The sequence below is a fragment of the Poecilia formosa genome, unplaced genomic scaffold (assembly GCF_000485575.1).
Source record: "Poecilia formosa unplaced genomic scaffold, Poecilia_formosa-5.1.2 Scaffold174, whole genome shotgun sequence".
Lineage (NCBI taxonomy): Eukaryota > Metazoa > Chordata > Actinopteri > Cyprinodontiformes > Poeciliidae > Poecilia > Poecilia formosa.
The window spans coordinates 888,793-903,505 of NW_006800113.1; the positions used below are offsets into that span (position 1 = coordinate 888,793).

At 42.1% G+C, this 14,713-nt stretch overlaps 1 protein-coding gene across 6 annotated transcripts in view; it reads left to right on the forward strand.

Moving 5' to 3' along the window:
• Positions 1–14,713, forward strand: part of raph1b (Ras association (RalGDS/AF-6) and pleckstrin homology domains 1b) — a 37,397-nt gene that overhangs the window by 3,865 nt on the left and 18,819 nt on the right. For all 6 annotated transcript variants that reach the window (XM_016678095.1, XM_016678096.1, XM_007565321.2 and 3 more), the window contains exon 2: positions 7,572–7,651. The gene's annotated coding sequence lies outside the window, so the exon portion shown is untranslated. The remainder of the gene's footprint in view (positions 1–7,571; positions 7,652–14,713) is intronic.

Consider the following 14,713-nt stretch of genomic DNA (forward strand, 5'->3'; position numbering starts at 1 on the left):
GGTACAGTCACACCCCTTTTATGCTTTTGTTTGCACTGTTGTCTGTCCTTTTCCAAGGCATTTACTTACAATAAGGCGCTATGCCTTAAAAAAAAAAAAAAAAAAGCAGCACGGTTTAGGATCCTAATGCATCATCAGGAAGCGAGGTGTGTCAGATGACCTGCCTGCGCTGAGGCGGGGAATTGATGAACACTTCAGCCAGTTCTCCGCTGATTAGAGCAGGCAGAACGAGGCCATCATCTCGCCCTGCTCTGTGTTTCCAGCAGTAATCTGCAAGCTTGAGCGAATATTTTCTCCTAAAGATGTTTTTCTTTTTCTTGACAGTAAACGCCTCAGGGGGTTGGCTTTGTGCACCCACCGACAAATGAAGTTGAGCAATCGCCCCAAATCTGATCTCTACATCCAAGATTAATAAAACACAAACCCACTCCCTGTGGGAGTTATCGTCTGGAATTTCAGCAGCTGTATCCAATATCGGCGCGGAGAACGCAGAAGATGTGATTTATGGCTTTTGGTTTCTTTCTTCACGGCTCTGGATTATGCTCCACCACAACAGTAGCGAGGTGGGATGATGTATGGCATGGGTTGTCTGTGGAGTCGGATTCGGGATAATGGCTCCTTGGATCGGAGATGACACGGAATGCTTAAGGCAAGCTGGAGCGCTACTGAGAGCGCGCAAAGTGCTAACTCAGAGGAGATGCGTTTGTGCTGTCTGGCCGATGGTTATAGACCAGGTGATTCATGAGCTGCAGCTGGAGAAGCAGGATTTATACCCTACTCACTAGATTGCTTTGCATCCTATAGTGAATTAAATGAAATGGCCATTACCCTTCCTATTGAGATAAACAGAAGCCGAACCCGAGCAGAGTTCACGTTCTTCTCACCAAACCACAACAGCTTTTCGTCGCTCCACCTTGTCGACTTGCGCAGGCTGCTTCTGTTTTTGTTTTTGGGGGTGATGGAGGAACCACACACAGCTGTAAACAAATCAAACTGCTGTCTCCTCCCACGCCACTGCGAAATGCCCGCCTCTCGGCCTGAAACTCTGAGGTGAGCGACCTCCGCTTGGAGAGCGGCGCGAACGGTTGCTGCGTGAACCGCTGACCTCGGGGTTGAATTCCAGTGAAATCCACCGAGGATTCAGCGTTATTTGTTATTTGGGGAAAATGTAATAGTGGCAGCATTATGAGGCTATCAGATGCAGTTTAATCTGGTGGTATTACTATTCTCAGAGCAGTTCATTGTGTTGGATTTTAGGTACAGTGCCCTCCAAACATATTCAAGACATTTCTTTGTTATAGAATAACTGAGGAAAACCACCTTATTTAAAACTCCCCTGCTGAACGGCTACAAATGATCTATTTACAGCAAAAATCATTATCCAACACTTTTAGTGACTGTTTTGTGGCTAAACTTAACTGCTCAGTCAAACCAAAGCGCATCTAAAAAGTTCGATTTGTTTTAAACATAACCCCCAATTAGACCCATCCATAAATTATAAAACTGTAACAGATTCTTCAAGTTGTCCTCTTCTTTAACTGCAGCCACAGAAGCTGTTCTGCAGCTTGACACACTTACTCGGGTGCAGCCATACATTATTGAAATCCTCCAACTGTTTCAAGTGTTTCTGTGCTTAGTTCAAGCTGCAAACCAGCTCTGATCCGAAAAACTAGGGCTGAGCGCTCTTTAAATATGCACTCCTTGCATCTTCTAACCACATGCGGGAAAGTTACCCCGCTCATGTCCTCGGCAGGCGGCACTTAAGTGGGCAGTGAAACCTCAAGGAAGTGTGGGGGGAAGTTGGCTGATTGCCCTGCTCATTGGTGGGAACTCGATGTTAGCAGTGGCCCCCGTCAGAAAGGCTGGAGGAAGCAGAGGCACACCTGTTAGGAAAATGTGAAACACTTTGGGTGGAAGAGGCTTCATCCGAAAGACAACAACTTGGAAGCGGTGAGGTCATCCGTCTTTTTCCTCGCATCGACTGCCAAAATCTGGAAGCCTCTCTTTTTCTCACACTCCTCTATGTAGTGCTCTGGATTTACTGTAAGAGCTAACGCTGGCAGGCTGCTCTGTTTTTGTATTTATTTATTTATTTTTTTACATCAGGGTTTATTGAGGACAGCGAAGGAATCTAGAGTTTCACTGCAGTAACCTACAATGCAGAAAGAATCCGGCCAATAAAGGCTGCCGTGCCGTGCTTGCAGTAGCAGAAGTGGATTGGCACAGTTTTTGCAGCAGAATCCCTTGACAGTAACTCAAACTTACAAGCTTAATCTCATAAAGCGATGTGTGTATGTGTGACTGTTTCTATCCAAATCTGTCTGACTAATACCCCAGCAGCTCTGAAAGTGACTGCAAGGTTGTATTGACCGAGTTTCTGGGTTAAGTTGGTGGCTGAGTACCGTTTGTAATCTCTTCTTGCTTGGCTGATCCTCACTCTCCAGTGATTTCTGATTATTTTGCTCCACGTGCCTCACAGCCAACTCCTCTTGGTGAGTAAAGTTTGCCCATTTATCTGCTTTTGGAGCTCAAGGGAAAGGTCGCTGTTGTGTCTTGACCCCCATGATAGCTGCTGGTGATAGCTGGGATTTGTAAAAGCAGTCACCAGGGTCACGCATCTAAAATTTAAGGCCTTAAAATTTCTTAAATATATTAGAAAAGATGTAAATTAGCCTTAAATATGTGGTGGCGGGACCATTTAATCTCATATTCTGTGTAGTTTATTTTTCTTGTGGGACTTTTCTGTCAGGATCTGAGACTCAAGGCAGTTTAGGCTAATGCTAACTAGCTGCTAGCATACCCTTGCTAGCTAGCTATCTCGCTTTTTGTGTCTATCATAGGTAAGTGTAAATTTGTCCCGTCTGCTGGACAACATTCGTCTTTACGTATACCTCACTTCTGTTGCCAACCTATCCAAAAAAAACTGTGCACTACTATTAAATACAATACTCAGTTTTCTTTGTATGTGATGCAGATGTCAAATATTATTCATAATGGTCTTAATTAGGTCTTAAATTTGAGTTGTTGAAACCTTAGCCATGAACCTTGAACTTTTTCACTTTTACGTTGACTGAATGTGGAAAAGTTGGAAGGGTGTGAACAGTTTTGCAAGACAGTGTAAATGAGTAGAAATGCGTATCTTTAATAATATCAGCTCTGCTCCAGAGCCGTGCCGGCAGTGAGGTTATAGAGTACACAATATTCCCTTGTCGTCAAGCAAAACCCAGGCGCAAATAAATCTCCACAAAGGAGCGGTTCTGATCCAGCGCGAAAGCAGCAGGTCCAAAATGTGGGCTAATACAAGAAGTATTTCACTGTGCAACGTTGCATGTGTGTTATTGCTAAACCCAACCGGCTGCCAACCAACCAGTGGGACCTCCATTAGATCCCACTGGCCATCGTGGGAACATTCCTGACACAGCATTATTCCATAATTCCCACCATGTGTGGTTTTTCCAGGGGGCGAGTGCTCACTAAGAGCATGGAGAATCCCACTGAGGAGTGGAGATGGGCTCACTGTAATCAGAACCAGACTGCATATTGTATGAGGGGAAACAGCTGAAGGTAAATAATAGTAGAGCTTGTCTCAATAACTTCTTCACTAATGGATTTGAGCTCTGATCTCGACAAAGAATCTCACTTTTTAAATTTTCTCTGGTTAAGCTCTACATGTAACATAATTATGCGGATCCTTTTTGTTAAAAAATATTGTTTAAATTGTTATATTTTGCATCTTTACTTAAAAAATAGCAAACAGAGGTGAAAAAAATCTGAAAAATAAACAAAGTTTCTAGAGGTGCTACATAAGTTTTCCACGGTCGGATTCACAACAATCATCATTTAATGACAGTTAAATGTGGATGTGCTACTTCAATAAATAAAGCTCCTGTAATTATTTTCTGCTAGGAGTTGATCAGAGGGCATAGTCGAAGAGTCGAGTGGCACAAATGAGGATCAGAACAATTACTGAAAATATGGTGAAGTTTAAAGACTTCAGAAAATAATATAAAATCTCATTAAGACAGTGGAACCTAAAGCATATTTAATTAAACTGTACTTTAACCAGCCAGTTTATGAGTTAGCTGCCTGTTTACACAACAAATTAGCCAGTCAGATGGGAGCAACATGATGGTTTAGTAGGGATGTGACGCGATATTTAAGTGCCTCAATAGTTCTAGTCAACATGAAGCAAGTGATGATCTAATGCCTCATTTTCACTGAGCGGCTCGGTGCAGGTTGGTGCGTTTCGGTGCCAGCTTGTGGTCCGATATGACGCGAGAGCTTTTCCACCTCCAGTTGGACTCTCACTCAGTTTTAGCTGTGACATCTAGATGGTAATGTCTAGATTTTCGTGGTCTAATCTGTAGGGGAGGATTTTTCTTTGCACACTTTGAACCCTTTACCCCCACTGATGGCCACTTCCAGAGGGATAATAGTCTGTCACAAAGCTCAAGTCCCTTTAAAACTGATTTTCTTACCAAGACAATGAGCTCCCTGTACTCTAATGACCTGCACAGTCACCAGATTTCAATTCAACAGAACCTCACGGATGTTCAGGTGACAAATCTATGGGCCAAAATCTCTGAGGAAAGTTTCTGGATCGAAGAATTAAGTCATCTCATCCCTGTAGCAATAAAGTGACCCAAGAGTTTTATTAAGATGATTTATCTTCATAATTACTCAGAAATATGGGACTACTAACGGTAAACTGAGATGCGGTGGTTGAGTAAATAGTTGGTAAGACATGAAAGTAGAAAGGTTCTGGGTGGACATGCAAACCCCAAGACCCAAAGTTGGTATTCGAGCCCAGCACCTTCCAGGCCACAGTGGAGCGCTCCTTCAAAATACATAGATTCAAAGGCACTGACGATCAAACGACCTTAGCAGAGATTTTTTAAATCTTTATTTATTTTATTTTATTTTTTTTTGTATTGACCCAATGAAGAGGTCGACTGCACTTGACCTGAAACAAAAGCAATCCACTGATCAATACTAATGCCTTCAGATCGCCGGTCGACTATGTGGCACATCGTCAAACGGCTGGCTGATGGTCGCCTTCTGCACCTTTTACAGGAAGGCTGAGGGTCACCGCTGAGCTTCATCTATTTCAGAAAACAGACTGTGGTCCAGTTATTAGCTCTGTCTGGTTAAAACTTTTTAAAGGGGCAGTATTATGTGTTTTTGATGTGCCTAGTATCATTTTATAGCACGATTAAGTAGCTGTTACCTTTTAAGTCATATGTCAGTTATGACTTAAAAGAAATTTGACTTGGTAAAGTTGATGCTCCTGCTCTTTCTGACACTCCGCCTTCAGGAAGTCATCTCAGCAGCGCTCCTCTATTAAAGCTTTAACAACATTTTTTTTTACCAGCGATGCACTGAGAAGTAGTTCATACGAGCTCAGTAGATGCACAGTTCCAACAGGTGTTTGCTAATTGCTGCTGGCTAGTCTGAAGGAGCTGAGTGGGGGGGTTGCAGGGGAGCTCAGAAGTTTGGAAGCTGCTGCTCTGAGGTGGAGCTGCACATTGAAGGCGGAGCTAGGTTCACCCAGGCGTTTGCACAGCTGAATGGTTACCAAGAGGGATTAAAGGATTTCTCAAACATGCATCTAAAAAATCAAGGTGAGCCTCCATGTATGTTTTTGAGGAGGGAATAACATTATAACATGATATAAAGCCATAAAAAAGGTGATTTTACTAAAAACTTCCCCCTTAAAACAGAACTTTGGAGAATTGAGGATCATGTTTGATTTGTGCAGATGATTTGTGTGCTGCTGTGTGAACGTCACCATCTTGGACATGCTTGTAAACCACTGTAGCGCTCTTTCTCTGCCATCGTCTGTTTGCTGTACTTTCCCCCCCTACACAATCCTGCCTTTATTTCCTGCAGTGACATCATAACCGCCCCTGCTCTCTCAGAGCCCTTCCCTTCTTCCCACTTCCTGCTCCAGACAGGAAATGAGCAACCCAAAGCCGAACTTTTAGCCCGGGGAGACAAGGACACACCTGTGTCCACCACACTGAACCCCGTGTGTGACGTTAACTGATGACACAGGGGAGGTGTGTATTTTTTGGAGTGGGTTGCCTTCACTTTAATTTATATGGACACTTCACCTTCTGAATACACAAGCAAGCTCGAGCTGCTTTTTTAGCACTCCTGCGTCTCGACGGCAAGCCGGTCTTGTTTGTCTGCGCGTGTGCCGCAGAGCCGCCTTTGTTTTCAGCAGCGGAGCAGCTGCGAAGCGGCCCCTTCGCTGTTGTGACTGAGGCCACTGTTGTTCCCTGCAGCTGCGCAGACCCGTGTGTCACTGCCACACCTGTTCAATAGCCTTGTGTTGACTGAGCGATATCGCGCGTCGGCCGTCTGCAAATTACAAGAGCGGCCTGACCTATAATCTACCGGGGCAATTATGTTTTTTTTTTTTTTTTTTTTTGTTATTTTTTATGGCACGTGTGGAAGGATGACTCAAGTTGTCATACTATCTCTTTACAGCACTCTCTCTGCGTTGTTGCAGGGAGTCTGTTTGCTGTGAAAGCACACGCTCGGTTTTCTTTTGCCTGTAAGGGCCACATGCTGCGTCCGAACAACAGTTGGCGTGCAGGACAGCAAAAGAAACAGCTGAGGCCAGCGGGAACAGCTTCTCTGTAGTTAGCCACAACATCAGCTGCCTTACCTCTGATACTCCACAACTAAATCACAGTCACAGCTACATTATGATTGAGCATGTTGGTCCAGTATGAGTAAGACTGAGTTGTTTAGCAGTACTTTGTAAATAGATTTGGCACGAAAAGGAGCGCAAATGCACGTCATTCCCATTGTTACATACAATAGAGGATCTATCATACTTGGGGGTTCCTCTTGTCCTCTTCCCCACTTTTAAGTATGGTTGAGAATCTGTGATGCTGTGGGCTTGTTTCTGCTCAGAATGACCTCAGAACTGCCGTAGTGTGTAGAAATGCTTGTTTAAAACGCTTACTTACCCTGAACACGTAGGGTTTTTTTTTATCAACAACAACCTCCTAATGTATGACTCAGCACTGTAGCGAGTTAATGACCCACTGAAGTGCTAAAACTTGCAGACTCATGAGTCACATTGACACACACCTAACAGTTTGAGCAAGGCTTCTGCTTTGACTCATGTTAGAAATTACTGGGTAAGGCATGGTACCGTTTTCATCCAGCTGTGCGCATTTATCAAGGTAGTTTTCCTCCCTATAAGTTGAACTGTTTTGATTTAGAAGTATTCACAGGAACACTGGCTGACTGCTTTAAGAACTTCACAGACAGCGTTTCTCCGACTATACGAGTCATTTCGTCTGAGCACAGTTAAGTCTCTCGCTCAAGCACCCTTCCCAGTTAATCCTCGGCATTCTTGTGACGGAGAACTCGCTGCGATCCGTTCCAGCTGTCGAGCGTCTCTGCTCCTCTGCAGCGCAAATAGAAACACAAAAGTCCGTCTGTTGCGTTTGACCAAAGATGCCAACTTCGGCGAGTTGACGTCAGGCTCAGTCAGAAACTTGCTCATGTCTGATCATGGTTTCCGTTTTGTTTTTTTGTTGTTTTTTTTCCAGGGGATAAAAGCCCAGCCGCAGAGTGGAGTGGTGGTCTGACCTTTACCCTCAGTAGGAAGAAAGGAAAAGCCACTTCAGAGGTAAGAGTTCCTGTAAATTATAGTTAATAAATGCTGGCATTGCTGTTTTTCCTTGTGGTGAAAGAAAGGGCAGGTTTCTGGAAAGCATCAAGCACAGCGTTCCTATACAGTTTTTTTTTTTTTTTTTTAAAGTACGGAATGGTATCCAAGTATTTTCCAGCTCTGAGTGAGTATGGATGGAGAAAATAGGATTGAGGAAAAAATATTTCCACACCTTGGAAAGTGTGGGAAGGGCACAACATTTGGGCAATGTTGTGCCCTTCATTCATGTCCTTGTTTATTTCCTTCGTTTCTTCCTTGTGCTTTGTTCGTCTTGTGTCCTCCTTCCATTGTTCCACCCTTTTTGTGTCCCATCTTTCTTTCCTTCCTTGTGCCCTTTTTCCTCCTTCCTACTTTCCTTTTGTCCTTCCTTCCATCGTCTTCCTTTCATGGGTCTTGACTCCTTTTCATTCCTCTTTCCTCCCCTATGTCATACTTTCTTACTTTCATCTCTTTTGCCTCCTTCTTTCCTTCCTGATGTCCTCACCATCATATTTTGTCCTTCTTCCTCCCTTTATTCTTTTTCTTATCTTTCCTTTACTTTTTTCTTTCTTTTACTGTATTGCTGTCTTGAGTCCTTCCTTGCTTACTTGAGTTTCTTTCCTTTATTCATTACTTTTCTTGTAATCCTTTCCTGCTATCCTCCTTTCTTGTTGTATTTTCTTCCTTCTTTCCATTCATTTTTAGTTTTTTTTTTTTCAACGTTCCTGCCCTCTCTAGAAATATCTGCCATAATTTATAAGTGAACTTTGGTGTCTAATATTTTAAATAAACATAAATTGTGGAGTATCTACCAGATGAATGTGTAGGAATCCTGCAGACAGCTTCCTGTGAAGCTCTGTTTCTGGTGGCCTAATGTCCTGGCTATATTGCAGTCTCTCCGACATGCGTGTCTGGGGCTCTACGCTCTCAAACCAGCACCATCAGTCATCTGACTGAATTACATTTTTAACTAAGTGGCATTCCCCGTTGACAATCGAGATCTGTGTTGTTTGCTTGTTGTTGTGAATTCAGAGTTTGAGGAGCATACAGGTTACGCCCCAAAAAGCCTCCAGAAGGTTGTGTAAATCAAAGCTAAATGAGAGGGAAGGGGAGAGTCTTCCTCACCGAAGGAGCTAATTCTCGACTTAAGTGGAAGCATGTGAGGTCGAGTCGCAGCTGTGGTTCGCAGAAAGATGTTGCGCTTTGTAGCATTTAGAAGTTTCCTCGTTGCTCTCTATGTCTTTGGTTGTCAAACTGAACTTATTTCTTTACTAAAGAGACGGAGATTCTCGCGGCATGACCGGACGTCATTCCTAGTTTTCACCAATAAATCTGTTCCACGGAAAAACCAATAAATATGCGCTGCACTTTGTTTTTACTAGGGTTGTAAAGATACACAGCAATCACAGTTTGGTATGTATTAAGTCATGATCCAATATGGTTCAGTCAAGGGAAATAAATAAAACATGATATTTTTTGTACTTCAATCAAAAGTATACTAATTTAAAAAAAAATTGGGAAAGTATAGAACTGACTGGCAATTTGGTTTGATTTTCTTAAAGTAGAATTCGAAGGCATTGTCAACGCCTGGATGAGTAGATTATACAACATTATAACCACTTGATAACAGTCAGTTTTAGGTTTAGACATTTTTGAATAAGATTATACCCATATTTGAGAATAAAACGTGTATAAAAGTTGCTTTTTAGTATCCCAGCTGTACCTGAATGTGTCATGTGCAGTAGTTAAAAAAAAATCTCCTTTATCAAACTGCATTTTTTTTTTAATATATTTTTGATACAGAATTGCTCCAAATATTCCTACTTAAAAACAAAGTGACAGTAAAACATAGAAGCCTTCTTTCAACCAGCTGACCAGCAGTATGCAGCGATACTGTGTGCTTCATTCAGCCAGAGAAAAAAAGATAAAGCTGCTGCTTTTCTTCGTCGTTCAGACAGATGAATCTGTGTTTAGACTGCTGACTTAACATTGTGTGACTGTGATGAGCCGACGACTCACGGAGCACAAGACCTTTTGATAGGAGAAGCAAAACAAAACAAACACAAATAATCCACCAGGCCGAGCTTGTGGCTGCTCGCTGGCGATTCACACTGCTTCAGTGTCACTCACAGACTCCCACTAACACCTCCGCTCAGCTGTCCGTACCGCTCGGCACGCCCGTCGGCACGGCCGTGCACATCACGCACAGCTCATCACAGTTATCACGGCAACTGTTTTCTTCAGGCGCTTTTAAAACGCCACCCTTGAGCCGATCTCTCCTGCTGGTTCTGAGATGGAGCCATGAAGGCCTTTTGGTATGCGATTGTGCGTTCCTGGCACATCGAGGAATGCTGGAGGAGGTATGGCTGGAAACGAGTCCGGCAAATTTTCCGGGTCTGCCCGATGAGACGGATAAAACCAAACAGCAGCTGCAGGAGGGATATGGACAGAGAGAGACAGAGATATTCCTCCTAGACACTGACATTTGTTTGTCTTTACACCAACTTCATTGTGATGCACTGTTGTACAGAAAAATACAGTTTTCTTACTTAAAAAATTTATTCATTATTTGCATCTTTTATTGTATTTCTAATATTGTGTGTAAAAAAAACAAAGTGGTTAAATGAAATATCTGCAGAATTTTTAAATTTTATCCAAATAATCATCAGAATACGTGATAAAACAATCGATTACTAAAATAATTGTTAGTTGCAGCCCTGAACTGAAAACATAATGGCACCAACTATATAATCCAACTCAAATGTTGTTAATCCTTCTAAGAAGCTCAAAATGGCAGCAAAAGTAACCATGCTCGCTCGCTGTGATTAATGTAATTGTTTAATCAATAAATTTCTGTCCGCTTAATCAAACTGACTGCCTTCGCGGGGAAATGCTGACAGAAATATGAAGTGTCGATAAATAACTGTCACGTTCTCTAAAAGCTTTCCAGCGTATTAACATTGTCAGGTGTGTCACTTTTTAATATCTGTTTGCAGAAACCATTGAGTTGAAGCAGCGTTGGTGCTGATTAATTCACACTGCAGGTGCATTCTGGTTTATTTAAACCCTCCCCTGACCAAACGCTGAATAATCCCTGTGTTCCCAGCCTCAGTGCTGCATCATGTTTAAAAGTTGGTGTTAGTGTGTGAACATATTACAGCAGACCACCTGAGCCCCTCTGCATGTGTGTGTGTGTGTGTGTGTGTGTCTGTGTGTGTGTGTGTGTGTGTGTATGGGGTGTATGCGTCTGGACGGAACCTGATCTCTCAACAGGAATATTGATTTCGGCTCGTGCCCTACAGGGAAGCTGACGCATCCTCTGTAATGTTTGTTCATGAGCGAACAGAGTTGACGTTCTGAGAGCTCTCACCGAGCACAGATCACCTTTTGCGTTTCTTGTTGATTTTATTGCCGATGTTTCCATGCAGACAGACAACAGAACCCAGCACATGATTGTTCCGTTTGTGGTTAGAGGAACTAGCGCAGCGTAGCGAGAGTGATGAGGCTCGTGTGGCAGAGATCTGTGCGTGTGTTGCCATGACAATTGCTGCTGAATTTCGCCTCGCCGTGATGCTGGTGAGCTCGCTGCGTCCTCACACTTCCCACCCACCAGTGTGACCGTGCACTTCCACTATCCCCCTCCTCTCTAGGTTGGGTCTGTGCAGCTCCTGCTCTCCATCTGTCTGTCTCTCCTCTCTGCGGCCCCCCTCAGCTCTTTATGCACCCCTCCTTCTTAATTGGCTGTATAAATCGTCCGGGATCGCTGTGTCATGCCACGCTCGACTGATCCTGACTCCGTATGTGTGCGTCTGATTGGTGGCTGTTGCTCGTGCGTGACTGATGTCGCCAGAGCCGCTGCTTTGGCGATCAGCCCCCGACGCTATTCACAGTCTAATGGTAGCTCTTCCCCTGTTATTGTGTCCATCCATCAACCCCTTTCTTCCTCTGTTGCTCTTAACCAGCTCATCTGTCCTCCCAACAGTCCCTCCTTTATATGTGATCGATGTCGCTATTTTTTACTACCACAGTCCTGATATGAAAACACAGCGACATTAATATTCAGCGGAAGACGAGAGTGTTATTGCTTCTAAGATATTTACAGTATTTTCCACATATCAGAAATGATGCCAAAACAGACGTCAGTGACTCCTAAAGAAGCAACTGATCAGATATTTTGTGGCTGATTACAGTTTTTTTTTTAATTTTTTTTTAATTTTGCATCACTGAAAATGATTACGATCCTCCAAATTTATTTAATTAAAAGACAACTACACAAAAAGGACAGCATCCTTCAAAAAAGGCCTGTGAGAACAACACAATTTGCTCGACAATAAATTGTCCCAGAAGTTACTGCAATAAATATAAAATTGTTGCTTTGAAACTATTTTCAAGTAATACAATGGCAAAGGCAAGCACAAATTCTCAAAGATTAATAGACTTAAAATTCTAATGAACTTTTCACACTGGAACTGGAAGACATTTTAAATATCCAAAACAAATTAAAGAAACATACAATAAACTAAATTAATTACAAAGTCTATGGAAATAAAATTGCACTTTAAAAAACAAGAGTAGTTAAGACCAGTGCACCAGACTGAAGACTGTTTATTCATCCAGCTTCTGGTTTTTAATTTGTCATGCGATTAATTCATTTATTGCTTATTGCGACATTAATTCATTCATTTATTGCTTCTAAAGACAGGTTTCTTCTCACATCTTATATTTAGATTGAATTGTACACAAATACTGACATTTTTAACTTTCCTGTATTAGCAATTTAAATTTAGCTCGCTTAGCATTGCTTACTGTAAACTCCGTCTGGGTTTCCTTCAGAGTAGCGTGACCATGACTGTGAAGTTACCAAAAGACTGTCGTTCATGAAAATTTTGGCCTCTTGTAACCGGAAGTCGTCATTTCTCACGTCCGTCTAATGAAACGCAGACAAACCGGCTAACAATGAACTGAGTTTATATTCATATTGTTGTTATAGCCACTTAAAGTGCGTCACAGTAGAGCCGCATTAGCCCAGTTGCACTCACAGATGCAAAAACATTGATGTTTGGTGCCTTGCCTACAGGCATATCAACATGTGGCTGGAGGAAGCTGGAATCAAACCCACATCTTTCTGATTGCAGGATGAGCCACAGTTACCTGGGGATTACCCAAAGTTGTCATGTACAGAAAGTTGTCAGCAGAAAGTTTTCAGATGTAGGCTTCATCTTTGTTTTTCTAACTAGAATCAGCCCAATATTTATCCAACTCAAACATTATTATGTTACCTTTAGAGTGGCATATCACATTCACTAAAGGTCAAAGGTTTAAGTCAGTCACAGTTAGTTAGAAGCTGGAGTTTTTTCAGTTGCACAGTGAGTGGGTAGGTTTGTACTGCCTTATACATTTTCTGTGTTGTTGTGGTTTGGATTTAGTCAGCAACAAAAAAGGAAAGGATAAATAGCTGCGGATATGAGCGAGTGACCATCATCTGTGTTGCAAACATAAGCCTGGAAGTAATTAGACGTTCTCACATTTTGCAGAGAGATCGAATCTGTTTTATATCTCGGTGGCACTGAGACCAAGCATTCAAGACCGGGAGGCTTTGTTCTTTGACGAAGGCCTCGATCTGACAGGCTCGTCACACGCGATATCACAAGATGGACTTTGCAGGCTTTTAAGCAGGCTCATTGTGATGCAGAATGTCATTTGTGATGTCTTATGTCTTGGGATTTCAGTGTCTGTTTTATGACTTCAGTTTATCCCATGCAGGCTATTTTGACAACTAGACGCATATATGTGTAAGTCATGAGTCATAATCTTTCTGGAAGCACATTTCATACTGGATGACATGAGCAGGAGGATGAAATTTATCCCGTCGAGGATGAAAACCTTCAAATTGGACCATATTGTAAATAAATAGCATGCATGTATATTTGCTTATTAGTTTAATTGATTAAACTGTGAGTGATATTCATCATAAACATGCTCAAATCTCCTGTCTTCTTAAAACTGTTTAGTGGCATGCCTTAAATAGTTGACGTTTTAAGGGATGAACAGTAGCACGGGCCACAAAAATATCTAAAAGTTGAGTCTGAAAACAGCAGGATTGCCTTAATACAAAAGGGCAACATGACCAGCAACCAAAGAGGGGCCTCTTAAGCTAGCTGCTAGGTTAACAAAAAATTTAATAAACTAGATTAAGAAACTCTCAAGTTTTAATGGTAATTATGTTGTTTGCATGCAAAATGAAAAAAAAATGCTCCACAACATCTTAAAAATAGTAGCCTAATTGTCTTCAAATGTGTTTAGGAGCATCAGAAGCTAATGTTAGCCGTTAGCATTGCTTTGCCCATATGTTTTCCCACCAGGAGGGTTAATTGCACCACTTTGTCCCCAAATGATTCTCCTCTGACTTTGTACTGGGGAACATCTTAAATGGCCTATTAGCTGTAGTCCTCAGACCTGGCAGATTTAAAGCCACTCCTAGCAGTGGTGAAACTCCTGCATCTGCTGCCAGCGACTTTAAGAGCTTTAAATGTTTGTATCCCACTAAACTCTGAAGAATTCCCAATCTGTGTTTACAGCCAAGCACCGCAGCAGCTATTCATGTTTTCTTACAGTTCAATGAGTTTCTGTTAACGACCTCTTGTTCCCTACTCTCTTATTTTCCATAGTGCTTCCCTTTAATTTTGGCTCACTTTGCTAGTATTATATAATTTGTTAAGGCTTTTCAGTTGGGAGGTGGCATTGCGAGGGTAATATGAAGGGGGAAAAATGGATATTAGAACAAGATTGATTCAGTTTTCAGTTCATGAAGACAATATTTAATCTAGAAATAGCCTGTTTAGAAATACTTGATGGAAAAATCAGCTCAAGCGGAAGTATCTGGCTACCAAACTGTTTATTTAGTTATGTCAGTTTTCCACGTCTCAGCCCTCATATTTCCTGTCTGTTTGAAATATGAAAGGATTTATTTATAACCCACGTTTATTGAGCTTTTGGTATTTGAATGTTAACTGGAAACACTGGTCATGAATCAGGCCAGAT